Source organism: Caloenas nicobarica, chromosome 1 (assembly GCF_036013445.1).
Source record: "Caloenas nicobarica isolate bCalNic1 chromosome 1, bCalNic1.hap1, whole genome shotgun sequence".
Classification (NCBI taxonomy): domain Eukaryota; kingdom Metazoa; phylum Chordata; class Aves; order Columbiformes; family Columbidae; genus Caloenas; species Caloenas nicobarica.
In genome coordinates, this window is record NC_088245.1 from 88682660 (window position 1) to 88704273 (window position 21614).

Here is a 21614-nt window from a genome sequence, read left to right on the forward strand (position 1 = left end):
TAATGTTGCTTAAATAAAATGAACCTGAATTGTAAGAAATGGGAGGTAAGATTACAGATAAAAATATGCTGGGAAGGACAGAAATGCAGAACTAGCAGGGAATGCAGAGTTCTCTGGAGTACGCTTTTGAATACTGTGTATCTGTGCAGGAGATCACAGCACCTGTTAAATTTAATACATATTAAATCTTGTCATATCTTATATATCTGGGCAAATGTAGCATACCTTCATATTTTGCTGGCAGCTTACAACTCCCAGGTTTCAGTTTAAGTTACAGAAAGTATGTAGTCAATTCCCAATGAAAAGCTAATTTAAGGGCACCACTGGGGATTGTAAGGAGATTAAATTGTTCTAATATTTTCATTACATGGAAGGAGGAATTTTAATGGGAATCTGGGAATCTTGGTTCCTTATGTGAAACATGAAGGTGAAGATTTTGCCATAGATATAAGAGTTGGAAGATAGTTTCTGGTTGCATAGGTGTCCATATGTCCTGGGTGCGTGCTTAAGATGTCCCTAAATCACATATGATGCACAATGATGGCTCATCTTGTCAATGTACAGAGGGACTGTAAATGTATGTGGTTTTGTTTTCATTATTATGAATGGAAGATGTACAATGAGACAAAAGCAGACAACAAAAAAGTTGTCAAGATCTCGAACCTTCTGTGGTTTTAGATTTTTAAGCTACCTCACTAAATTTCCCATTAAACCTACTTATTTTAAACTGTACTCTTTAACCATTCTTTCTAATTCTTCAGATATCAATAATATTTTTTGAATTTTAATTTAATCTAGATTGTTGGAGTGCTGTTTTTTCAGTGGAAGAAATATCACCTCTTTCCAGAATAAAATTAATCTTGTGCAAAAGGCCAGTGCAAGACCTAGTTTAAATACCAGGGGGAACATAAAATTTGTGTTGGCTGCTGTGGTCATATTCTGCCCTTACAGTCACACTGTTCTTCTAGCAGCACTGCACCACACTGCCCATGATTGCCAAATTGTCCATCATAAAAAATTCATGCAAGCCTTGCTTCCAGCTTAATCCCTCACAAAGTTCTAGCCATATATAGCAGACTATATCCACGCTGCTAGTGAGTTAGTTATCACAGTTTTAGTATGAGAGAAAGGGAGGGGAAAGGAAGCAAGAGAGGATGGAGAGCTTTCTCTCCGCTCTACTCACTCCGAAGATAAAAGAAATCACACTTTATACCTATTTTATGCCTTATTTTTTGGCATACTGTGTATCCTCTCAAAGCACCATTTCCTCTACTTGTGACAGGAACAGATCGTGCAAAGAATAAAAACCACACTCATAGCTTACTGCTTGCACAGGGGGAGAGCACCTGTGACCTGAGAAGCTCAACATGGAATCTTTGGATTGATGGCATCATCATGGAGGAGAACTGGATGTACACAGCTCCCAATCACTTCCTCAGTGGTTACCACTGCATGGGTAAATTCCCCCACATTCACCAAGAATTCAACATGTGCTGTATCTGAGAAGGGAAGCTACAAAAAAATTTGAATGTGTCATAGCTGGCTGGGGTAGGCTTCTTTAGGTTCACAAAAATCAACAAGCAAAGTTCTTTTGGCATCCATAGGGATTTTTCAGCCTAGCTAATAAACTTTTACCAAACCAATCATAGGTTTGAGTCATTGATTAAATCATAACAGAAAAAGATTGTAAAATACAGATACAAAAGATATTGGTGTAAATAATTAACATATTTGCCCAGAAAAATATCATTTGTGGTTAATTAAAACTACTCATAAATTCCTACTAAATTTAGTAAGCCTACAGAGATTTTTTGAGAGGACGGGAAAAAAATTTACATTTTCTTGATAAGCATTTTGATTTTTCCACAAAATATTTTGTTTTGAAATTTGCCTCACAGTAGTATTCTTCAGAACAAAAACAATTCACAAAATTGAAACGAATTCTCTACTTTCGTATTGAAGAAAAAAAGGCATCTTGAAAGAATTTATTATTTTGCTGAGAGAAAAAGAAAATCCATTTGAATTAGCCAAAAAAAAAAAAATCAGTATTGAAAACCCACCTATTGGCAAAACACTAATATGACACACTCAACAACCAGCATTCACTAACCATAAAAAAGGTTGACATTGAACACACGTGGACTTGGCTTAGTTTGGTCGGCTCTTTCCCTGGCCCCTAACCCCTGTTTCTGCAATTGAGAGGTAACGGGTAATTATATGAGAGGTTGTCCTTCAGTACACATCGCAGCTCTGTCAGGAAGGGTAGGGAGAAAGACAACCAACCAAAAAGGACTGCCCCTTTTACTGATTTTACTCTCTGGGCCCCTAGAAGAACCTGAAAACCTAGAGTCTGTGGAGAAAACCCGTGGTCTTGGCAGATCTGGAATTTTCCAGCCTATGTTGCTTTTGAGTCATGACAAGCCAAAAAAAAAAGAAAAAAAAAAGTTTAGAAGAATGCTTCAGTTTCTTTATGAATCCAAAAATGCCTCATCTAATTTGTCTCAATTTTTCCAGAAAACTTCTGCTCTGACATAAGATCACATATACGAAATGTAAGACAGACTGGTTTGTAGTTTTGGCAAAGCTGGGAAGGAAGGCAAATTGGATTGCATTTCTAAAAAGATAATTAGGGTCTCATCTTTGAATTACCACCTATAAAGGTAAGTCCTGCCACGCTTGGCACTTTAATCATTAGAAATTATTAGAAGAGTGATAAATATGCTACTGGGGACTATTTTGCATTTGTAAAGAGATCATCAAGCATGCAGGAGGAGGATGAGACATAAGGAAAATAGGAATATGCGGGGAGACCACAGAGAATAAAGAGGAAGGAGTTACAAAAAATTCTGAAGATGCTGTGTACAAAGAAGAGCTGACAGGGAGCTCAGGGAACTCTGTGGTGTAGTAGGATTTTAAGAACCATAGGGGACTGTAAATTACAGAAGAGAAAGAACAAAGAGATTTTAAGAAACTGGAGAGGTGAAGAACCTCCTGAAGAAAGAGAAAGAAATAAAAAGTCATTTTCTTAGTGAGGACAGAACAACTAGAATTGCCTCAGATCAGAGAGAAGTGAAAGCCAGTTCATATGTAAAAGCAGATGGGCTAATCGCCTGAGTGAGCTTGGGACACCCATCTTCCCAGCATTTGTACTGCAGGAGAGCTTCAGTACACTACCATCCACCTTGCTGCCAGCCCCTTCTGCACCACAGAGAAACTACTGTTGCTCCTCCTGAATGCACCCATGCAGGAATTGTTAAAGGGTAAAGTCAACACAAAATTTTAATTAGTAAACTATGGTCTCAAAATACTTCGGAAGTGGCTTATACTGTTTGAAATATGCATAAGGATATCTGGGCTATACAAAATTGGGTACAATCATCCAGTTATGCTTTCAGCATACTGAAGGTCACCACCTTAAAGAAATTAAACACTTCAAAATAAAATACATAATGATAAACTACAGCACCCAGTAATAATCTGCATTTCCCCTCCAACTCCTGCTTAAACTCCTTTGAATGCCTTGGGATGATGGCTTTCATTACTTTTTATCATGATTTTATTTTTCCTATGCAAGGAAGAAAATCTCTGTCACTCTTGGAAAGACATGGGAGGGAACCTGAGGTGTCATGCAGCTCACTGCCAGAAACACATATGAACGCAGCCTAGTTGGCAGGAGGAAAACGACTGGCCCTGCCTGTCAGCTGTGTGTGTTTCCTGGTCTTTATTCTCCCTAGCATTACCACATGTCACAAAGTACATTACAAAGCATTAACAGGAATTGCAGGCTTCCCATACAAAAAAACCCACAAAAAAACAGTGCTGCAATTAAGTATCCGTAACAAATTATGAAGCCTGATGATGGGTTGTTGCCTCCTGAGTTCACAGTATTCGTTAAGATACTTGACTGTTGCACTCTTTTTAGGTACGAGGGGGAGCAGGGAGAAAGTTTGGTTTATTTTTTCCCTAATGGCTCTGCCTTTTGAGGGGAGAGCCAGGCATTTAGGTGATGTCATCTGCTAGCCAGCAGCCATATGGAGAATGTGAAATGAAAGTTTTCTACCTAGCTCCTGGCAAACCTGTGGCAGATACCATGTGACTGCTTGAAGCACTGAGACACAACAGGCACAATCCCCATCCTTTAAAATGTGCAAAAGGGCCGCTGGTACAATCTGTGGGATTGATCTGTGGGCAGACGTTTTATCCCAGGAGCTCTCTTTTTGCCCTCATTTCCTCCAAGGGATGGTGTCCAGGGAAGGACTATGTTGACTGAAAGGAAGCAGAACACAGGATCGTAATGAACCTCCCAAGTCACCAGAGCAGGCAATCACATCATGTAATCCTTTTAAAATATTTACCAGCCCTGTCATAAAATTTGTTCAGCTTCCAGTTTCCATTATTTCTTTGGATGCTTTTCCTCGCTCTCCCAATTCATAGCACACGTTTACTCAGAGCCATCTGTTCTTGTGCCAGGGTGGTCACTCAGCTTATATTGCTCTTCTGTACCCTAGCTGCATGGTCCTGGATTATGCATAGAGAACATTATTATCTTCTTCCTGGTATTCTCATGGCTGTGTTAAAAAAGGCGAATTATCTTGGTCTCCACACATAAGTCAGGCTTCCTATTCACAGCCACTCCAGCAGGCAACCTCTGCAATTTTAATTCCAGTTTAACCTTTGCCAGGCATGAGCTGTGTTCTCACTGAACTCTTATATCATGTTATTAAAAGTCAACCTCTGTTAGAAATGCCTCAATACACTGAGGGATTACATTTGCTTTCTCCACAGTCATATTACACTGGAAACACACAGCCAACCTACAATCAAGTAAAACCCTCAGTTCTCAGATGATTAGGGGTCTGAAGCATCTTTCTTATGAGGAGAGACTGAGAGAGCTGGGTCTGTTCAGCCTGGAGGAGAGAAGGCTGAGAGGGGATCTCAATGTTTATAAATATCTCAAGGGTGGATGTCAAGAGGATGGGACCAGACTCCTTTCAGTGCTGCCCAGCGATAGGATGAGGGGCAACGGGCACAGACTTGAAACACAGGAGATTCCGTCTGAATGTGAGGAGAAACAACTTTACTTTGAGGGTGACAGAGCCCTGGAACAGGCTGCCCAGAGAGGTTGCGGAGTCTCCTCTGGAGACATTCAAACACCCCTGGACACATTCCTGTGCAATCTGCTCTGGGTGAACCTGCTTTAGCAGGTGGGTTGGACTAGATGATCTCCAGAGGTCCTTTCCAATACCAAGCATTCTGTGATTTGGCGATTCTTATCTTGTTCTGAACAACCTTGCCTTCACATTTCTGTGCACCAATATTCACAGCCATCTGCTTTTTCCTGTGTGAATCATGACCTTTTCTGTACTGATAATGCCCTCAGCTCTGTGCCATCCGCAAAAGCTGTCGTTGTTTTCTCATGTTTTGTATATTACTGAAGCCATCAGATGAAATCCATCCCTCCTCCCTATGCACTTCCCATACTGCTCTTTTCCTGAGAAAGTTTGTTCTGGGTATCACTAGATTTTGGGTACATCACCAGAAAGATATCCAGCTAGAGAATCCAGCCCCCAAGAGAGAATGGGAACTTGAACTACAGAGCCTGTAATGCAATACACATGATTACATTAATAATGAAATATGGTTCAAAAAGCAGAACAAAACATAATTCAGGGACATTGAAACGTTGTGTTTCAGGTGAAGATGTTAAAAAAAAAAAAAAACAACAAACCCTACCTATCAGGGTAAAGCCTTTCAGAACTTCCACTCTGCAGGAAGGTAGATGCCCCAAGCATTTGATATGCTAAAGTTAAGGCTATTTTTACTAAAACGTATTACCTAAATATTTATTTCCATTCATTACTAAAATTCAAAATGATGATCACTTTTGGATCAGCCACATAAGACTCAAAGAGATTCAACTGTAAGACAAATGTTAATATATTTATACACTGAATTATACAGGTGACAGTTTGCAAAGTTATCATTTTGTGAGCAAAAACAATGGAAAAATAAATGTAGGCTAGATTGCAAGGTTACTAACTGAGCAAAACACTCCCTATCAATATCAATTTTGTAACAAGGAGTAATATGTGTTGGGCTCGTGACCCTGTTTTCTGTCATAAGAGCTGAACTTTTAACTTGCTGGAAAAATACAGAGAAAAGAGCAAAGTTCTGTATCTACACCACTGCTCTTTCTTGTATGTAAAACTCATGGAATTAAGTTGGTTGTTCTCAGATCTACCTGTGTTCTCAGCGTGGTGTTCTTCATTATTAGTTAATCTGGGAGAGTCATGATTACATTTTGAATTTAAAATAATACAACAAAAAGAATAACACGAAACCATAGACATGGGAGAACATTTCTGTAAACAAGCTTTCTGACTTTAAAAAATTTCAGGGTTTTTAAACAAACCTTTCCAAACTGACTTTGCAGAATAATCTTGCTATGCAAAACACATCAAATTGTCTTCTGCTAAATAAGAGCAAAATGTCTTTCAAATGGGCAGGTTGGCTTCTTTTATTTTAATTTCCCATGTTTTGCTTTTTCTTTAGGAGACTATGTCAAAATGAAAATACTGTATAAATTACAGACATGATCTATGACGAAGAGCAATATTTATAACATGCCTTTAAAATTATGTAATGCTGAGAACAGAAATGCAATTAAAGTAGAGAAGAGAGGAAGTTCTGTACTTTGCAGAGCATGCTGTCTCATCTTTTAAACGATGCAACATGATGGAAACCAATAAATGTTTCTGCAGGGATGACTGGTTTCTTGTATGATGTATTGATATGGGAGGGGTTGATAGCAAAGATGCATTTTTTCAAAATCAATTTTTCAAATTCTTTTGGGGAAAACAATGACATTTTCATTTTCTTTGTAAGAAAAGTATGTGCTATCTTCCCCATATGTTCTCAGAAGAGTGCAGGCAACAGAGGGCATTTGGAAGTTATTTTCTAGTTTGTACTAAATTATTTCATGTGTTTCAAAAATAAAAAGCCATGTTTATATGCATGGATATATTTCAGAGGGAGACAGATAGCTTCTCAAAAATGGCAACCAAAGATGACAGTGGCATCAGAGACTTTCTCAGGATGTCAGCTGTGCTAGAGAGGTCTCTTGTTTTCCGCTGACAGAGTAGGGGTAAATAATTTCATGATATCACTTTCCCAACATATATTATTTGTTTGCTTTTCATATAGCAACTTAAATATTTATCTCTCACTAGTTCCCATCTGCCACATTCCGCTTCAGCAACTGTTTGTGACTGATAAGTACCAGAAATGTGCCAAGTATTCATCTGTGTAAAATGCCCAAAGGATATCAGGTATCAGAATCATTAGCCCTTTTCAAAACATATCAAATAGAAATTCAGTGTCGTGTCGTGTCCCAAAAGTTCTTCACCATAAAGATGCCCATCATCTTTGCCTTCTGGTAATCCAAAGAGAGGGAAAACACATCAGGAGAGCTGAAACTGCGCAACCACATAACCGGTACTGCACAGCAATACCAGCAGCATTAATGACATTTCTATTGAGAAATTTCTATGAAGAGTTGTTGTTTGTGTGACTCATGCCTCTGTGCCTCTCTAGCATGGTGTTCTAGATAACTTCTCAGTGCTCTGCCACAATGATGCACCAGGAAAGGACTGATGAGAGATGGACGCAGAGAGATGCTGCGTCAGACAAAAGTCTGACAACTAGGGGGAAGGAAGGTATCAAGTGAACCATGCAAATGAGTACCTTTACACTGCAAATATTAATTTCTGGGGAATTTTTTAAACTGAAATAATCCAAATTCCCCAGGTAAATGCCCAAATCAAATGAAATTCAACACTTTTCAACCAGCTCTAGCATGTTAACAAAACAAGAGGGTGAAGAAAAGAAAGAAAGGAAGGAAGGAAGGAAGGAAGGAAGGAAGGAAGGAAGGAAGGAAGGAAGGAAGGAAGGAAGGAAGGAAGGAAGAAAGAAAGAAAGAAAGAAAGAAAGAAAGAAAGAAAGAAAGAAAGAAAGAAAGAAAGAAAGAAAGAAAGAAAGAAAGAAAGAAAGAAAGAAAGAAAGAAAGAAAGAAAGAAAGAAAGAGAAAGAAAGAAAGAAAGAGAGAAAGAAAATACATACAGCTACAGTAAAATTTGGAATTGTTCTAAGCTCATTATTATCTCATTTGCTTGATTTGATTTTGGGAGTTTGATCTGTTTGGGGAATATGCATTTTGCCTTTCCCTGTATTAGAAGAGCAGCATGTACATGAAGTAAAAGGCCTGAGGACACCTAAAAGTGAGATGGCACAGAAACAGACTGGAGAAAAAGAACAGAGTAAGGAACACAGAGGAAAAGTTGAGAAGGCTGCTAGTTATTAATGCCAAAATAATATCCAGCAACTACACTCTGAGGGTGACAGCCTGAAGACATCACCAAAGGTGATGGAGAAAGCACTGGGGGTCACAGTCCAACTTGGCTGACTTTTGTTCCATTCCTTTTATCTTCCAAGACACAACAGCAGCAGGTGAGGGTGTTGCATCAGGGTTAGAGTCCTGATCTTGACCATTCCCATGCACTGGTTTTACACAGTAAAATATAACAGAAATTTTATTCTGGTAAGTCTGTTTCCAGAGAAAGGGCTTCATAGATCATCCTCTTCTGCATTAGATAGGGAGGATGCTAAAGGAACCTGGACCAATTTGCAAGACCGTGCAGAAAGATAATTAGGTTTTGCATATTCAGCCCTATTTAACAGGAGGAAGATTATTGTTGATCATGAATTAATTGGTGAGAGATCAGCTCCTCACACATTTTAAAATTTGATCCTTCTGTTAAGACACTCAGATCTGGCAATCCTGTCTCCTCAAACCCAAACATATGCCCTCAGTTGAAGCTGTTCACCAGGGTCAGGCATCACCAATGGCTACACTTGTATTTACCCCTCACAGAACTATAAAAAATGGACAGACTGGGACTTTTGTAATAATGACTTTAGAAGCATGAAAATTTCTAAAAGAGAAACTTGATGGGAGAAAGCTAAATTAAGCATTTTATCATGTATGTCAGACAAGCCTCACATGAGATCCTCTTCAAAATGGATATAAATGCATCAAAATGGACAATTAGTTGCAGCCTGTCAATTGTGATGAAAATATTCTTGCTGTAGTTACTTGTTATTATACCTTGATTTTGAACAGGATCTTCTGAATTCTGACTTATTTATTTCCCTCTCCACCAAGGACCATGCCACACTTGGAACTGTGATCAAGCTAGTTTCTTAAGGGTGTAATTAGGTATTTAATGAGCAAATATAGAAAACAGGTTCTGAGGGAAGCAGACTCCAGGGACCTAAGGATTAGCAAAGTGAGGACTAAGCCATGTAGATACCAAATTATACCCTCCTACAAGACAGACAGGGTGCTCTGTGCTCTTCCAGGAGTCTGGATAGAAGACAGCACCAACAAACTGTAGGTACAGAAAGACAAGCCACGTTTTACAGATCTGAGCTTATCTCCACCATGATGCAGAGGTTTCGAATAACCAAGAAGCAGCAGATGCATCCAGTGACTTGAAGTATGAAGTCAGAGCTGCTGCTGTCTCAGCCCTGCCTCATTAAGTCTGCACTGGGAAAGAAAAGGGTGTGCACAATGTTTTTAACATTTCCTTTTTAAAAGCCTAGAACTGAGAAAATAAAAGAAAAACAAGCACACATTTTTTAACAACTGGCAAAAGCTGACAAATCCTAGACCCAAAGTACTCAGAAATGGCACTCTAAAATTTTCAGGTTAGGTTTTAAGCAGAATACTTGAACAAGTTAAACAAAACAAGATTATTTTGAGAAGTCTTCCATTTTCAGTAAGTCTCCTTTTTTTTCTAAGTAAAGTTTGGATGGAAATTGTTTAGCTAGCTCTACTTGCAATCAGATACATGTCATAGCTCTAAGACCAGCCACACAGCCTCATTTTGCTAGGACACCAGTAAAATGTAAGATCATCTTTGACTTCACAGATATGAAAGGAAGCCATCTTCTTATCTTAGACTTTTGTTTTACTCCTTTTGCTCTTCAGGACAAGAGTTCTGAAAAATGAGCTGAACTGGAGGCATACACTCTCAGAAAACAGACAAAATACATGCGTGCTGTGGTTCCAGAATTGTAGGTCATTACATCTCATAATACCTCTCAGAAAACTTCAAAACAAGAGTCAGAAATCATTTTTATCAAACACCCAATTTTCTGCATTGCTCTGGTCCTTCTAAAGGAAATACAAATAGTTGCATAAAAACTGCTTTGGTCTTTATTTTGTTATTTTAAGATGCACATGTCCTGCTGTTCTCACTGGGACTCACAGATTTCTTCAGAGGAACCAACAGTGATGTGATAATCTTGGACTAGGGTCCTGACACTTGGGCAAGGATCAAAAAAAATAAGAGGCTATTTTCTTGCAAGTACTCTGAGAAGTCTTAAAACTTGGAGCCAGAGGGAGAGAATATAGGTCAACTAGTGGGCTGCTAATTCTGCCATTCTGCCAAATTTACATTTGTTACAGTTGTAATAGGGACAGTCCAAACAGACCGGGGACCACTAGTGCCAGGTCCAGATGCAGAGCAAAAAACAGACTCTGCCCAACACACCTTATGCTACAAATGCCCCTGACATCTCTAAAATCAGATTAACAGGATTGTATCCACAGAAAAGGTGTTTGGGGATTTTTTTTCCCTAAAAATTATCTAGGTTGCCTGAGTTCAGTAAGTTACCTGAATATAGCATTACGGCAGTCACCAGAGTAGACCCTTTTATCTTAACGGACTACTCACATGCGACATATCACACATTTAAGAATGTTCCAAAATGAAGTCTAGAATATCACACTTTTGTGCTTCCATTTGATCTCTGCTCCAGAACCATGCTCTTTCACAGTGAAGTCACTTCTCCGCAGCTTGATTGTCTCTGACTAACATATATGAAATGTTAAATAAAATATCATAATGGGCATTTCACAGGCTGTGAAAAGAGACTGGCGGCAGTCATGGTTCCGCATATGGTACATCAGGTGCCACCGCCTGCTCTACAGGAAGAACATGTATGGAAACCAAAGGCAAGATGGTAAATGCGTTTAAAATGTAACTTCACTACAAATTCTTCTCAAGACTTGCATCAGGGAGAATGAAACAAGAACAGGATCTTATTCCTTCCCTACAGCAGCCCTTCCTACCACTGTACTTAATATTTTCCTTCAGGTTATTTTCATACTGAGTTCATTTAGAGCTGGTTCCCAGACAACCCCCTCTCCCAGTCATGCATGCTGGCGTTCTTTGTCTACAGGGCAGGTGCAGCAACAGCAGATGTAGCATGAGTTTCTCCAGATATTCACAGAGCACACCCATGGAAAAAGAACATTGTTCACACAACACAGAATTACACTGTGGAACTCATTGCTCTGGGAAAATGGCACAGCTCAAAACCTAACAGTAATAAAAAAGGACTGGATATTTATGTGGCTCTCAAGAAAATCCATGGTTGTCACAGGTAGCAATAGCAAACATTTTGTACTTGAGCACTTATGCCACTTTCAAACTCCTGGAGTTCTGAAAGGCACTGGACAACAAGGTCAAATTAGCCTCTTGTCTTCCCTCACCCTTTGTACCACAGGATCCTCAAGTCTTTCTCTGAAGACTTTGTCCTAGATGACATGGGATCTGGACAATGGACTGGATGGGCATTAGTCCAACAAGGCCATCAGCTTCCATTTATCTATACCACAGACAAAAGGAAGAGGGAAGTTCAGTTGCCCAATGTTTTGCCTTCACCCCTTTACGCTGAGATTTGGTAACAGCTGTCATGTACGTTAGTGCCTTTCATCCACAAATTTCAAAGTACTCTGTAGAGGTTATGTCCTGTTATCACCAGCCTAGAAAGGGATGTCAAAAGAGCTGAAGTGAATTTTTGTAAGTGTTGCACAGCAACTGAGCATAAGAATCAACAAGAAAACCCCAATATGCTTCTAGACCTTCATAACTTTGCAGCCATGCTAGTATTTTCTGGTTGAGTTGCACGTGCCATGACTCTGCCCACTGTAGGCTGGCACCCAGCCCACTGCTTGCTTCTAATCAGACTCTGGCTTCTCGCATTGGGATTGTGGTGGGCTCTGCTTTGAAATGAGATGCCTGAAAATGGTTGACACCTGTAGTCCTCTGGCTCTCGGGAAAATTTGTTAACCTTCAAAAAGTCTTGGAGAGGAGGGACTTTCAAGTTTTACAAGATGGTGAAGTTCTCTTTGGTTCCTTTAAAAAGCATTAGCAAAGGTCAGATTAACAAGTCAACACTGAAACTAGATATGACCAAGACTTCCAAAATTGAGGCAGAAAAAAGAAGAGGTGGGTGGGGACTGGGTGTGGGGGAGAAAGGCCCACAACACAACGTTGGCTCTGATCCTTTCCCTCTTGTTGGGCCTGGGGCACACTTGATAAGGTGAAGGGAAATTGTAAAATTAGACCTGGCAACCTACACAGAGAGGCCCAGTGCAAGGCCCTTGGCCTGAGGCAAGCTGAGAATGTTGAGGAATTGTGGGGGAAAGGGAACTTGGCAGGCTAACTTCCTGTGGCTGCATCCAGGACTAATTAGTTTTCAGTGTTCTGTGTGTGTTTGAATGGAAACGAGCCAGCACTGAGAGGCACGGGGTGAGGAAATCAAAAACACATGCACCAAGATGGAAGAAAGGAAAAAAAAAAAAAAAGAAAGAAGAAAAACCTTGTCTTTTTTAGCTACATTTTCTTTTTTAAGAGGGGATCTCATCATTTTGTTCCATGAGCACTAAATCACCCTGGCTCCCCTGTCTATCACATCTCACATCTGCTTCAGAACTCATTAAACATCAAAAGGCCTGCCCTATCAGTTCTGCTTAGTTAGAAGTCTGAGTTACTAGAGTCCTAACCAGGGAAGATTTTGTATGTTTTTAATAATAGCTTAAGGAACTTCTTAGCACCCCATAAATTACTTAATGCAACAAACTCTTCCTGTGGACCAGCAAATGTTTTACAGAGGAGCTGAATGCTGCCTTAACATGCTTGTGGTCAGTCCAGAGTTACATAGCAACCTGCTTCAATGAACCTTTAATCCACACTTCAGTTTAGGAATTGTTTTCTCATGTATCCTCTCCCACCGCTAGCCCACTTTCATTTTTACTGCCGCTCTAATTTTATATAACTACATTACAATTTGTATTTCTGTAGCATTTTGATCCTCAAGAATGCCAAGGCAATTATTTAAACAGTGATCATAACAACACGGCACCAATGAAATCTGCCTACTTCTGCCATACCATTTCCACTACTTCAAATACATATGTACAGTGCCCTCCACTACTGTGTGTACCAGACAAACAGTTCATGAAAGTAATTTATATACAGGAAACACAATGAACATAGTAAAGGCTCCAGTGGGTGTTTGTTATTAAGAGTACCACAAGAGCTTTTTAAAATGAACTGAGCCTAGACCAAGTGTGATTTCTGAGTTCTTGTTTTTCAGACAAAAGCAAATCAGTTTTCGTCAGAACACTCAGAAACATTTGTCTTTAGCGAAGAAGCTTTTTCTGCCTAATTCGAAGTTCCTGTCTGCAGCTGTTTTATCACTAGAGCACTTCCATCCCTCTCTATGGAGTCAGAAAGAACAGTTTTTGCGTTTTATCTCATGCTGATGAATTGCTACATCACTTTTGCTTACACTTTTTAAAAAATCTGACCAGTGGTCTGACTTGAAAATGTGAGTCCCATAGGTGAAAATTTCAGATGGTGACAGGCAAATTAAAGAGAGGCTTTGAAAAAAAAAAAAAATCCTGCAGCCCCAGCTTTAGTAATCAACCCCACTCCACCGATACCAATAAGCTTTGTCATTTAGTTGCAGCTGTTTCTTCTTCTGTTTGAGGCTGGGGACATATCTACACTTCAGATAGGCTGAGGTTCTGCAGCATCCTTGACTCCTCAGGGCTGCACGGATTCTTGGTAGAGCCCTAAAACTCAGAGAAAAAGTTAGAGAAAGAACTATTAAAGAATGGTGATCAAAAATAGCAAAAAACACAGTTGTATGTAAATGTTACTTTCTATTTTCATTTACCAGGAGAGACATTCTAGGCTAAAAGGTATCTGAGAATCTCTCTTCCAAAAAATTATAAATTAACAAAATGTATTTTTTTCTAAATGTCAACATAAATAAAAATAAATAAAAAATAAATAGCATGATCCTCAAGCCACATTGAACTTAACTCATCATGGAGCACAGGCAGACATGTGTGATAGCATATCCATTATAAGGCCCTGTCTCCACTGGCTAAAACTCACCTTGGTGCAGATGAAATGACCTTGGACATCAGAGGTGCTATTAGACTAGGAGTCAAGGAAAAATGAAATCAATAGCAAGTTACTAACCCTTTTCTAGGATTGCTATTGCTTGCCAACAAGCTGTGGATACTGCTTGCCGGGGAGACTTCCCTTCCCAAACACAGCGTGTCCAGTTCCTTGCAATTTAGTGGAGGACGGTCCTGCAGAAGAGCGAGGACTCCTATACCTGCAGTGGGTGCAGGACAGCCTCTGAGGGAGCGCATGCTCCTTATGATCACTGCTCCTTCACGCAGAGGGTTCCCAGTGTTGCCTGACCAGATCAGATTTAAGGGAGAAGTATGATGTTTATTCCAACGTGATGCACCATTAGGGAAGAATTTCAGGAACAAACATGAGGAAATCAAGCCTTTTGGGAGATACCTAGTCATTTAGCTCCATTTCAGGATCTGTGTGATGCTCCCTTCTTTGACACTTCTGACAGGACAATTTCACATCTGTCAGAGCTGCCAGCTAAGTTCCTAGGTGATCCATCACCTCTGTTCATTGCTCTTCTAAAGAGGGACCTCCATCTGGGATAAGCTTCCCATAAGAAAACCCCAAGTCACCAGAGGTCCTGTTCAGTGTATCTGTGCGTCTGGGGACTGTTTGTAACCCTTCACCTTGACAAGCAATGTAATTAAGACATCAGCTCGTAAGAGTACACCAGTGAAATGCAATCAGTCACAGTATTATAGAATCTCATAGAATCATAGAATGTCCTGAGTTGGAAAGGACTCACAAGGATCATTGAGTCCAGCTCCTGTCCCTGCACAGGACAACCCCACAGTTCACACCATGTGTCTGAGGGTGTTGTCCAGTCTCTGCTTGAACACTGTCAGGCTTGGGGCCGTGGCACCTCCCTGGGGAGCCTGTTCCAGTGTCCAGCACCCTCTGGGGGAAGAACCTTTTCCTAATGTCCAACCTAAACCTCCCCTGGCACATCTTCCTGACATTCCCTCAGGTTCTGTCATTGGTTGCCAGAGAGAAGAGATCAGTGCCTGCCCCTTCTCCTCTCTTGTGAGGAAGCTGTAGCCACGATGAAGTCTCCCCTCAGTCTCCTCCAGGCTGAACAAACTGAGTGACTTTACCCGCTCCTCATACGGCTTCCTCTCCAAACCCTTCACCAACTTCATAGCCCTCTTCTGGACACTCTCCAGTAGCTTTATATATTTTTTATAGTGCGGTGCCCAGAGCTGCACACAGTGCCCCAGGTGAGGCCGCACCAGTGCAGAGCAGAGCAGGACAATCACCTCCCTCGCCCGGCTGGCCATGCTGTGCTGGATGCACCCAGGACATGGTTGGGCCTCCTGGCTGCTGGGGCACACTGTTGGCTCATGTTCAACTTGCCATCAATCAGAACCCCTAGATCCCTCTCCGTGGAGCTGCTCTCCAGCATCTCATCCCCCAGTCTGTATGTACAGCCAGGGCTGCCATGTCCCAGGTGCAATATCTGGCACTTGCCCTTGTTGAACTTCATGCAGTTGGTGGTTGCCCATTTCTTCAATTTGTCCAGATCCCTCTGCAGGGCCTCTCTGCACTTGAGAGTGTCAACAGCACCTCCCAATTTAGTGTCATCAGGGAACTCACTTAGTATTTCCTCAAGTCCTGTCTCCAAGTATTCGTGAAGACATTAGCCTCTCTTATGCTATGTGCTTAAGAAATGAAGCACCAAGTTAGTCAATAAACAAGCTTCCTTTTACAACACAAGGCTGACAACCCCAGCAAAACATGATGTTGGGGTTTAAATTTAGTCCTTGAGAGTTCACATATGTTTAAGAACAGAGATGTTCAATGACATATGACTCCGAAACTATTTGCTAGACAAATACTTAAGGGATAGAGAGGAATCCATCTTAATACTAGCTCTAAATAGAGACTAAGCACATCAGGAAATGACGACAAACTGAAGGTAATTATGTTTAGACTGAAAAATGCCTGGCCACAGTTCACTGTGTTTGGAAAAACACATCAGACAATAAATATTCCATAATCACTGGAAGACTATGAATAACCCCACAATGAAAAGTACCTAGAAGGTATCATGGCATGGGTAAGTCTTTCAAACAAGTAGGCCATATACTCTGGATCTGAGGACACTAGGCTCAGCCCTTAGCTGATGTTCTCTGATAAGACATTCAACAGCTGTAGTCTTCCTCCTGTAACTGTTATTTTCCTCTGTATTCAAGCACCCCTATAGAGGAAATGACAGGTTCTGAATGAAAGAAGCTCTAGGGAGTGTATGCACTTTCCCACTCTTTGATTTCCCCCTTCACGTGGAGCTCAAACTGCCTTGGGATGTTATTTACTTTTAACTTAGAGTCAAAGAACATATTTGCTTTCTGTTTTTCATTAAATACAGAAGGCTTCACCAAAGAGGCTATTTTCTATTAAAAAAATTGTTTTCAAGTAAAAAATATCTACCAGCCCTACTTCTGACTCTAAACAATTCCTGGCCTAGGAGCACATTACTCTGACTTTAGAGTTCATAGAGTGTGATTCAAGAAATGAGAAAAATGTTTTCAAGAAGTTACCATGAATATTTAAAAAAAAAAAAAAAATCGAAGTATTTATATCACAGCTAACAGTCCAGCTGGTAGCCTGCGTGCCATCTGAGACAGCCACAGCAATCACTAGCATCAATCTTGCTCCTTTATTTGATGATGGGCTCTGCATTTGCTTTCACTCAGCCTCCTGCTTCCTCTTTCATTTTCCGTCACCTTAAAATAATTGTCAGTATCATAATATAAGCTGTAATGGTTTTGTCTTTCTGCCTTCCTCATCTCATCTTCCTCCACTTAAAGATGTCCCAAAATAATTATGACTGCCTAGGCTGAGGGAGACAATTGAACAGAAGGTACTGGAGAGTTGTCAGAGTCATAAACTGAAGGTGCTTGATGCACTGTGGCTAATGTACCAAATGGGGTGAAGTGTGTGTTGGGTTCTAAAAACTTTCATAAGGCATTCTTCATATGTGCTCAAATTCTTTGCGGCTTCATCAAAGCAAAATCCAGCCTCTGTTCAAGCAGGCAATTTTCTTTTTTTTTTTCCCTTTTTTTTTTCTTTCTTTCTTTTCACCAGAGACTTCCTGTGTATCTTTTTTCTGTAATGACATAAATCTATCGCTCATCAGACCAGTGCATGCAGCATGTTTTGAGGCAGCTTATATGAACAAAATAAAATGGAGTTTCTAACAGAGATTAAGTCAACTGATATGAGCCCTACATAAGGATGCAGTTTTGCATCTGTGGAAGCCAACAGCAAAAATTCCCCTTTAGCTTCAGACTAAAGCATTGACATTCATAGAGTTCAAAAACCATGACTCAAATGCAAGAAAATTGTTAGACTCAAAAGTCATGAAATATACTTCAAAATAATAAATTGTATTGGTTTTAATGTATTTCTATATTTTCAGCCTTCACATTCGGCTCTCTTAAGGTACAAATATGCTGTCTTTGTGGTCAAAGGACGAGATACACAGTCCCTTCTGCAAAACAAGTAAACCAAAATATTATCTACCACAAGACGCACACATAAATAGTATGAATTAGCAGCACAAAGTGAGGTGAAAAGGCATAGTGGAAGTTCAGTCTGATTTTAGAAAAACACTAACAATCCTCTTTTCCAAGTTTTGAGACAGAAAATAAGGTAACAAAAATAAAAAGACATCTGCACTCAGAAGACTTGTTGGCGGGACACTGTGAGCTATCTACTACGTGCCAGTAACACAGACAAAAAAGGCATCATTGCCCAGGAAGAGAGGCAAGCTGAAGTCATTAGGGATATGCTAACAATACAACCACCAAATTATAACTGTGCATCATGATTTCTCTAGAGAGCTAAGCAGAAAATAAAACTACTGCCTCCTCTGAGGGAGTATTTCAAGGAACGCAGAAGCAATGCTGTTTGACATCTCTAGAGGGTGTCCTCCCAGTAAGCAAGACACTGGATATAGAAAGCAGGTGTGATTTTTTTTAGCATCTCTACAACATCTGTCCATCTAAATATCTAAGCATTGGTAGTACATACATCACCATGATATATAAAAGTCCCAGAGTCATTAGCCCAACAACATAAAGCTGAAGTCCAGCAGCTGAGGGACTTTTTAGTTTTATTTCTTCTCTTCATTTTCCATTCTCCTGTTTACCTTCATTTGTTGTTGTTGTTTTAAGCTTCAGTGAAGACAGGAGTTTCTACATTTTATACACAGAATGCCAAGGTCCCATCTCCACTGGAAAGCAAGACAGTCACTGGGAAAACTTCATCTTCTGCTCTCATGCCATTGCTTTCAAGTCTGACAGTTTCATAACGCTGCCTGTAAAATAATACAGAAACTATACACCATGTAATTTGATACCTGGAATCATCTAAATTCATCTTTGTTTATCACTTCATTTATTTCTTCATCTATGTATTATTGCTCTTGCAAACCATTTGGCAGCATACATTGTCACTCAACTGGAAAGAATGACAATTTTAGCAAAGAGCTGAAAGGTAAGGAAGATCCTTGTCTGCACATACTCTGAGGTTGGGTTTTCTCTGGACCAAAGCTATTAGAAATAAATTTCCTACAAATCAACAGCACTTGATTTTGGCGAGACCAAGGTCTTCTGCAGCATGACTTTTTCCTTAGTAGTGGCTCTTACAGGTACGTTCACTTCAGCTTTGCAGACTAAAGAGTGTCTGACTTTTCTGTTCTGGACTATTAGTGGTTCTCTGAATTAAATCTCTGCCTTTCCTCCCACAGAATAAGCACACTGCATTTCCATTTTCCTTTCTAGAAAATGTCACTGATAATGCAAGATATAAAAAATAACATTGAAAGTTACCCATTCTTTGAAATCATCTCTATTGCTAGGCAGCCATCCTTCCAAGGGCTAGACTCTCTGAGATCTAGTTCAACAATTCATGCTCCCTGAATGGTTTGCCCTTCTTCCTTCCTTCCTTTCCCTGTGAAAAACATCCTTCAAAGAATCTAGGCTAAGCATTAACTCACTCTTCTTCCTTTGCTGCTCTTCTCCTCTCCCTTTGAGCCTCAGGTAACTCTTGCTTTGACACTTTCTATACCAACATTTTCATTTATGGATCAGTTGTGTTTCAAACCTCCTGTCTCAGAATAGCCCCTCCTTACATATGCTTTTTGTTCTCTGAAAATGTTTTTTTCATTAAGGAATGCTAGCTCTTTGTGCTGTTACTACAATGGGTCTGCAAGAGAAAGCTCTGGGGAAAGGCTAACTCTGTGAGGATGTCTTCATGGTGACTTCTTAGGAGGGCTATGGGAAGGACATGGCTCTCCCAGGCAGGAAAATGGTTCCTCCCAGAGCACAAGAATCCTCAGGGATATACTGAAGGCACGGCCATCTGTGGAAAAGCTCTGGATTTCCCTGCTCCCACACAGTTAACACTAGCAGGAGGGTATAAAAGTGAAGACACTAGCTTTTCGTCAGCTTCACGATGTCCATTCAGAAAAGGATTATATGAACGCACATGGCTGCCCTTCCTCTTCCACTGAGGATCCCATTATTGTAGTGCTCCTTCTCTAATCCACTAGAATCAAAATTGCAATACCCCAATTCTACTTTACTGTGGTTTTATTCATATAAATTCCCATGGAAGTCAAATGGACCCAACTTGAGTAAAAAAGTAAATAAACAATTAACATGGGATTGAGTGTTCGGTCCTACATTTCCTAATCTTCTTTTATCACCCCTATTTTTGTCTTACATTTTTTCTTTTTTTTCTTCTACTTCTTAACTACACTCATGAATTGAGTAATTTGCTCTATGTCCTCTGTTGGCAGAACCTCCTGGGTCCTGGTGCCAAACTACTCTCTACCTCTCTTATCCTCTCCAGCCCCCTCAGATGGCAAAGCAGACCCAGACTGTGTCTTCACTGACTAGACTCCCTCCCCTGTGAACAATGAAGTTATTTTTCCCATTCAGTTTAAGAAACAACTTTGTCCTTCTTTGACTAAAGGGAATTTCTGATAGTTATCAGCATATATCAAGCTTATGCTCCTCTCTAAACTTGGCATTTTGTGGCATTCACTGGTTTGAGAACATTTTGTTCTTATTCTCTTCTGCCTTGGCAGTTAGCAGCAACTGCACATTTACATTTGTTTGTTCTGGGTTTTTTTGTGTCCTCACTTAAAAAATGAATCGGCACACTTTTCATAGCTGACTAGTGGCCAGCATAAATTGCCTCTTTATGTTTTTCTGTTCTGTATAGCTTGTACAACTCATGCTGTCCTTCCAGTTTACAAGTATTGCTTTATTAAATTTCAAGGTTTGTTTACTGCATTGTGGTACGTGTCCACTAGTGTAGCCTTTTTCTCAGAACTACTTATCTGTTTCACAGGCTCCTCATACATCAGTACATTCAGATGTTCCTATTTTTAATGTTTAAAATAACACCTTCTTTCAGCTTTTGTTATCTTCTGATGTTATGACTATTTGTGTTAAGCAAAAAGTTGTTCTTATTATCAGTTTTAGACACACACTGGAGGACAAAACTCATCCATCATGAATCATTTATACCTGTACATGTCAAACTCCTGATCATTCACAGTGCTTTGGTAACATGTGTACATAATGTCAAAATGAGATCATCTCTTAGATGTTGTTTCCATACATGTGGAGTCCCTACATGTGAAAAAAGAAATGCAACTATTAGTTACAATTGTAATTTTGCAAAATTGAACAGAGGAATTAACACTAGCCTGACAATCAGATCCAAATCTTCTCTTTGAATCATCGCTGACAGGAATATTTTGCTGAAATCCCCAAAGTCAAAGCTCAGCTATACAAATAAATACTGTAGCAGATCCTGACAGGAAGACGTTCAACCCAATCTTTTCCAGATGGCAGTGATGGATGGCTGTGTGCTTCTATTTATTTGGTTTCCCAGGCAATGGTGTCCTGCTTTCACTGGTCATCACTTGAAGTGCTTTGGCTTACAGACCAGCACAATGGCCATGTACACTGCCAGACAGGTATTCTGGTGGGTTTACTCGTTGCTTGGATGTCATGTCTGCAAGAAAGAAACTAAATTTTACCACTTTGCTGGGATTATCTTCTCCTAAGCTGCATGTCTTAAATTTGTGACAAACCCTTGGCACAGGACTCAAGGAGTTCCCAGGTAAAGCAGACACCAGTCACACATAACTTGCTGGTTGCTGAGATGTGCTGGTTCTGAAAACAATAAATGACCTAAAGAGAAGAGAGGGAAGGAGAAAAGAAAGACATCCAAATCCCAAACCACACT